We start from the raw sequence: 8103 nt of genomic DNA, 5'->3' as shown, positions 1-8103 counted from the left end.
TCTCCCCCACCCAAGTGTAGTGCGGGTAATGGAGGGGCACGTATGTCAGGCGAGTCCACGTAGGGGGGTGGTGCGAGAACGTCACAGCCAGCTACACCGTTGATTGGTGGAGACTGAACATGTGATGCATTTTTGCCGCCCCCTGGCCCAGGCGTCTCAGGGGGGCACGGGAGGGGTATGTGAATGATCATCTTTTTCGACCCCCGTCACGTCAGTGTACGTGTGACGGCCGAGTGCTGTGTGTATCATACAGTAAAAGCATGGAGTTCTGTAGTAGCTGAAAGTAGAAGAAAATACTGTAGTTGGAACGTGAAAAACAAGTTAGTATACTTGGAAACAAAGACGATTTACACAGTATGCAATAAACTTGTTCTTCCGATAGGCCCCTGGGCGATAGGCCAACTGTTCATTGGCCACACATCTACGACGCCGGTTTATTTCATCACAGTCCATCAATCACTCAATCAATCGATCAAAATGAATAACAAATTTACTTTAGATTAACCGGAACCGGGGAGGGGGTTGGGGGAAGGGGCTCACCCCCCCCCCCACCTCTTTTTTTTTTTTTTTTTTTTTTTTTTTTTTTAAACCAGGGGCCCGTTGCATAAAAGTTACAATTACTTTGCCATCCAGTATTATTGTAACTACCATGGTAACAATACTCAACAGCCAATCAAAATCAAGAATTCCATGGAAGTTACCATTGGATGGCAAAGTTACCATAATTGTAACTTTTATGCAACGGGCCCGGGGCCCTGATATAGGAATACATAGGGCGTAACCACTTTGGACCCCCACTTTTCCCCTCTTTTTACCCCGGAAGTGGCACTATAGGTAAGACAGTTGCGCTGAAGTTTGTTGTTGTTGTTGTTGTTGTTGTTGTTGTTGTTTTTATAGTTCATATCGATAGGGTATAACATCGTTTTCGCATTAATTAGGCCCTATGCTTGGAAGGACCAATTCTGTAATGTGTCCACCGTCCATCCACCCAATGTCCTTCGTCCACGTATTTGTTTGGATATGCATATTCATGGATTCCATTGTCAGAATTGTATTCTAGAATTCACATTGCTAATTTTATTTTTGTATTTCCAGCTAGGGTGGATCCAGGAATGCCGTAAAGGGGAGGCACCTTTGCATTTTTCTTTTTATTTTTCTTGTTTTAACACAAAACTTCAACGGTTGCAAAATTCTGCTGCCCGATTGTTAACTTTTACTAATAAGTTTGATTCCATGTCACCAGTTCTCCGTTCCTTACATTGGTTACCTGTAGAAAAAAGGATTATTTTCAAGATTCTGTTATTAGTACATCATTCAGTTTATTCTTTTTCCCCAATATACATTCTGTTCAAAAATTCTGTTCAAAAATACAATCCGACACGAAGGCTACGTTCATCATCAGATGCATTCTTACTCCAAACACCCAGTAAAACATGGGTATGGTGATCGTGCTTTTTCCGTTATGGGACCAAAATTGTGGAATCAATTACCTCTTCAGTTAAGGGAACTGTCATCTACAGAGTCATTCAAATCCAAACTTAAAACTTATCTACTGTTCCTTTCATACTGAGGACTGTACTTGCTGTATGTCATTAATATTGGATAAATATTGTATTTTTAATTGATATATATGTTGTATTCTTTATTTGGTATATATTTGCTTTTGTTTACCATTTTCTTCTTTGTTGAAATGTTTGAATATGTATATGCATGTAAATATATGATTTTTTTTTTTCATTTTTGAAGCGCCATGAGCACTGAAAAGTGGACCTGTGCGCTATACAAGTAGCCACTATTATTATTATTATTATTATTTAGAGGGTGCGCCCCCTCTGGATCCGCCAAGTCCTGTATTTCACACACACACACACACACACACACACACACACACACACACACACACACACAAAATGTGCATTGATTTAACATACATGTTTAATTGATATCTCTTTACAAAATTAATATGAATTTAAAAACTTAGAAAAAGCCTTGCACCACATGCACTATCAAAATTTGACCCATCTGCATCACTCTTCATTATTTCTATAGGATTATTTTGCTTCTAGAACAGAGATAAGAGCCGATGCCTAGGTTACTCAATGTGAGATAGTTAAAGAGCCATTATCGCAATTCTCATGTCCATAATACCATGCATTTACGATTTATGTCATCACTTGAAGGGGGCGGGGGTTAAATTCATAACTTTTTTAAGGAGCCTAGGCCTATAGGGTCTATTATTCCGGGTTTTTTTTTTTTTTTTTTATGAAACTGTCAAGTCCATGTTCAAGGAAGCGACTGTAAATATAAAACTAGCCTGTAGGCCTACAGTAAAATCACGCAGAATGTTCGAAGGTCTAGCACAGACGGATCTGAAACAAAATCAGTCTCACAAACAAAATCTCACAGTTCTACACATGCTTTCACAGAATAAGGGAGTCGGATATTATACAGTCACTCAATAACTTTCTCACTGCAATTTATTACGGCCATACACAACACACAACACATTAAGAACGTATCATTTCTTTTCTTTTCTTTTTTTCACATAACTTTTTTGTGTGTGCTTTGTATGTTTTTTGTATTATGTTTTCACTTTTTTACTTTTGTCTTTGTTTTGTTTTAGTTTTTTTTAAGCCTTTTAACCTCTTTGCGCGCGCGCGTGTGTGTGTGCTTTTTTAAGCTTTTCCTGTGACTCTGTTCAGGCCGTGACGTCACCTCGTCGCCCGCATATACCATCACAATCACAATAATTCTGCGATGTTTGAATGTTGAGACGTCAATATAGAAGCGAATGCACTTACTCATTCACTGACTAATGCTGATCAGGGATCTCACACGTATCTCTTCATTTATTATCACTTAATCTGAAGCAGGAATTGTACTCCACGTCCATGCCGACGATATATAATGAGTCCCGACTTAAGCATCCGTTCCTATAGCATATACATGGTAATTAAAGCCTGCAGTTATCCTTTCTTTCATGCCTTATTTATGATAGAAAGATATCAGTAATTCATATCTTGCAACAATAAGTTATGACCATAATTAGGCTGGTATAACGCATCCGCGGGCTGAATAGATAGATAGATAGATAGATAGATAGATAGATAAACAATAGATAAAAGGTCGAAAAGGGTCTGTTGTTTTACGTAAGGGTCTGTTATTGTACTTATTTCGTCGTGAACATTTTTCCTTAAAAGGAGTGTGTGGTGTTTGTTTGTTGTTGTTGTTTTTTTTTTCTTCTATCGCCGCATTCATGGGTCCTTCACAAAATTGATGTTTTTCGGTGTCACCTTACGTTGTGGAATAAACACAAGTGAATCTGACAAAGATCCCTGAACTGAATTCCTTTTGTATACCAGGACAGCGTTGTTTTCTAGTTATGTTCTGACTATAGTGTAAGCAGCGTTTGGTCAAAACGCCATTAAGGTATACATTTGTCACGTAGACCTGCTTGATACCATAACTAAATAATAATGTACCAGTACGCCATTGCAGAATGATGGGACTATGAGGATCCTGGTGACGCCGTCTTATGTTTCACAGGTGTGACGTCATGACGTGTGATAGGGGAAAAAGACGCCATTAAAAGGGTCAATTTTTGAGGTGCTTGGACTCGGATGGCCGCACATTTTGTCTGAAAGCACCCTCGTCCCCCCCCCCCTTTTTCGCAAAGACCCCACGATCACGATGATCAAGCAAAGCAACATCTCTCTATCATCTTGAATCCGAGTGACGCGGTAAGTAAACCATCACGAAAATTTGTAAGTAGTTTTGACGATATTTAAATTGTTTCCGCAATGATTGCTCCTTCATCAATCACATTTTCATAGAGACATTTGATCATAACCTAATCGTATTATAACAGCAGTTATTTGTTTCGAAATTAATCATAAGGATGTGCTGTGACGATTCTCGTATTAGGCGGTGTAGTACACCGCGCAGATAACCGAGCTGACCGCAGCATCGTTCCCTGTATCCAATGCAGCAATTATGACTCTCATCGATGTTCGTTTTCTAGGTTACCTGCGTCAAGTTAGTAAGCCTATTTTTAGCAATGATTGACAGATGAGGTCAGAAGCAGAATCTTAGTTTAGAAGGCTTTTGTGGTCGTATCCAAGTAATTTGAAGAAAAATATTATCAAATATATGGACGTATTTAATGCATCAAATTTCTAATGCATCAATTTTCAAAAAGATCCTCAAAACGTATATAAGTACCTCTTTTATTCAAATTGACAATAAAAAGTTATTGTTTACATGTACGTATATGTATATATTGTTAGTTCGCTTATTGTTCTTATATCTTCTGTGATCAACGGCGTAAATCCATACTGAGGAGTGGGGGGGATGATCGGCGACAGTCACCATCACCACGATTACAAGCCCATAACCGAACCGGCGCAGCCTTGAGGGGGACGGGGGGGGGGGGGGGGAGGGGGGTGAGAGAAGCTTGGTAACCCCCCCCCCCCCACACACACACACACACACACACTTTACAGGGATCGGATGTCTCACTCTTTTGCATCAAATATAAAGTGGGAGGAGAGTGATATATTTCTGACAAACTGTTACAAGCGAGCTTGAAAATTTTGATATTTTACAGTCCCCAAACTGCAGTTTGTGACTGTATTTTGTCCGCTTTGGAAATTAAGGGGGGGGGGGTGCACCGGGTGAAACTGCCGGCAATTACTGACAGCAACATCAAGAGAATGGCATAACAATTAAATGCGAGCGAGCGAAGCGAGCGAGCTTGAAAATTTTGACATTTTACAGTAAAAAAACTGCCGTTTTGGGCTGTATTTTTTCGCTTTGGAAATTAAGGGGCGGGGGGGGGGGGGGGGCGCACAGGGCGCAACTGCTGGCACGTACTGGCAGCAACAACAGGAGAATGGCATAACGATTAAATGCGAGCGAGCGAAGCGAGTGAGCTTGAAAATTTTGACATTTTACAGTCCCAAAACTGCCGTTTGTAGCTTTTTTTTTAGCTTTGAAAATTAAGGGGGAGCACCGGGCGAAAACTGGTGGCAATTACTGGCAGCAACATCATGAGAATGGCATAATGATTAAATGCGAGTGTGCGAAGCGAGCGAGCTTGAAAATTTTGACATCTTACAGTCCCCAAAACTGCCATTTGTAGTTATATTTTTCGCTTTGGAAATTAAAGGGGACGCACCGGGCACAACTGCTGTCAATCACTGGCAGCAACATCAGGAGAATGCCATAGCGATTAAATGCGAGCGAGCGGAGCGAGCGAGCCTTAAAATTTTGACATTTTGCAATCCCAGAAAATGTCGTTTGTAGCTGCATTTTTTCGCTTTGGAAATTAAGGGGAGGCACACCGGGCGAAAACTGCTGGCAATTACTGGCAGCAACATCAGCAGAATGGCATAATGATTGAGCGAGTGAGCTTCAAAATTTTGACTTAATACAGTCCCAAAACTGCCGTTTGTAGCTTTATTTTTAGCTTTGGAAATTAAGGAGGGGGGCACCGGGTGAAACTGCTGGCAATTACTGACAGCAACATCAAGAGAATGGCATAACAATAAAATGCGAGCGAGCGAAGCGAGCGAGCTTGAAAATTTTGGCTTTTTACAGTAAAAAAACTGCCGTTTTGGGCTGTATTTTTTCGCTTTGGAAGTTAAGGGGGCGCACAGGGCGCAACTGCTGGCAGTTCGTACTGGCAGCAACATCAGGAGAATGGCGATTAAATGCGAGCGAGCGAAGCGAGTGAGCTTGAAAATTTTGACATTTTACAGTCCGCTTTGGAAATTAAGGGGGAGCACCGGGCGAAAACTGCTGGCAATTACTGGCAGCAACATCAGGAGAATGGCATAATGATTAAATGCGAGCGAGCGAAGCGAGCGAGCTTCAAATTTTTGACTTATTACAGTCCCAAAACTGCCGTTTGTAGCTATATTTTTCGCTTTGGAAATTAAGGGGGGGGGGGGGGAGCACCGGGCGAAAACTGCTGGCAATAACTGGCAGCAACATCAGGAGAATGACATAATGATTAAATGCGAGCGAGCGAAGCGAGCGAGCTTCAAAATTTTTGACTTATTACAGTCCCAAAACTGCCGTTTGTAGCTATATTTTTCGCTTTGGAAATTAAGGGGGGGGGGGAGCACCGGGCGAAAACTGCTGGCAATAACTGGCAGCAACATCAGGAGAATGGCATAATGATTATATGCGAGTGAGTGAAGCGAGCTTCAAAATTTTGACATCTTACAGTCCCAAAACTGCCGTTTGTAGCTATGTTTTTCGCTGTGGAGATTAAGGGGGGAGCACCGGGCGAAAACTGCTGGCAATTACTGGCAGCAACATCATGAGAATGGCATAATGATTAAATGCGAGTGTGCGAAGCGAGCGAGCTTGAAAATTTTGACATCTTACAGTCCCCAAAACTGCTATTTGTAGCTATATTTTTCGCTTTGGAAATTAAAGGGGACGCACCGGGCACAACTGCTGTCAATCACTGGCAGCAACATCAGGAGAATGCCATAGCGATTAAATGCGAGCGAGCGGAGCAAGCGAGCCTTAAAATTTTGACATTTTGCAATCCCAGAAAATGTCGTTTGTAGCTGTATTTTTTCGCTTTGGAAATTAAGGGGAGGCACACCGGGCGAAAACTGCTGGCAATTACTGGCAGCAACATCAGGAGAATGGTATAATGATTAAATCCGAGCGAGCGGAGCGAGCGAGCTTCAAAATTTCGACTTATTACAGTCCCAAAACTGCCGTTTGTAGCTTTATTTTTAGCTTTGGAAATTAAGGGGGAGCACCGGGCGAAAACTGCTGGCAATTTATGGCAGCAACATCATGAGAATGGCATAATGATTAAATGCGAGTGTGCGAAGCGAGCGAGCTTGAAAAATTTTGACATCTTACAGTCCCCCAAACTGCCATTTGTAGCTATATTTTTTGCTTTGGAGATTAGGGGGGGGGGGGCGCACCGGGCGCAACTGCTGTCAATCACTGGTAGCAACATCAGGGGAATGGCTTAGCGCTTAAATGCGAGCGAGCGGAGCGAGCGAGCTTTAAAATTTTGACATTTTACACCCAAAAAACTGCCGTTTTTAGCTATATTTTTGCGATTTGGTTTGTCCCACTTTTATGGGGGAACCATCCCCCCCCCCATCGACGCCTCTGCATATGAGGGAGCTTTTGTTAAGTGAAAGATATGCTGCACACTCTTTGACAAATTAGGGAAATATACGTCAATCTCAACAGTGTACTTATCGAAAGGGATCCAGTATAGCGGAACTTTTGCATGTTTATGATTGGAATTCAACGATTTGGTGCATAGTTCTGGCGGTATTTGGACAATAATTCCATTAAGAAAGTTCGAAATTTGTCCTCATCTCGGATATTGCTTGGGGGATAAATGATTTGCCTGCCTAAACACTTTCGTAGGGGCGGGGCAAATGCCTTTGCCCCCCCCCCCCCCCGAGATATTTTCGACGCCCCTGATCTTCCCTGTGTATACCCATAGATGTATCTTGACTGAATTATCAGTCACTGTCGTTCCTCATGAATGATTCAGGAAATGGAGGGGTTCAATTATGGCAATATAGTTTTGTTATTGATTGTTTGTTTGTTTTCGTACATATTTTGCAGATGGTCCCAAGTTACTCTCGTCTTAGCATGTTTACATGTAGGCCTACACTATTTGACGTTGTCAACGTCTGAGCCATACCTTACAGTGTATGTCCATGTCCGCGAGCGAGCGAAGCGAGCGAGCGCTTGAGAAAATTATGCATTCGATTTCCTACAAGATAGAATACTGTTCAGCTCTGTTACCTGTCTGAAGGCCGGCGTACAAACGTCATGCAATATGCCAAAATTGATACAATCACATTTCTGCTTCCTCCATTTTTTTTTTCAAAATTCAGGGGGGGATGATTGTACAGGCCATCCCCCCCCCCTCCTCCATTTCAGGGGGGGATATATCCCCCCCATCCCCCCCGGGATTTACGCCCATGTCTGTGATACTCTGTTGCAACGTAATATTCTGTTCCACAGCGCCATGAGTATCCTTTTAAGTAGAATGAGCGCTTTATAAGAGTCTCTCTCCTATGTACATGTACTGTAGTTTCGCTACAT

This window comes from Diadema setosum, chromosome 14 (genome assembly GCF_964275005.1).
Source record: "Diadema setosum chromosome 14, eeDiaSeto1, whole genome shotgun sequence".
Classification (NCBI taxonomy): Eukaryota; Metazoa; Echinodermata; class Echinoidea; order Diadematoida; family Diadematidae; genus Diadema; species Diadema setosum.
The sequence above is the reverse complement of the archived record's forward strand: the minus strand, read 5'-3'. Positions refer to the sequence as shown.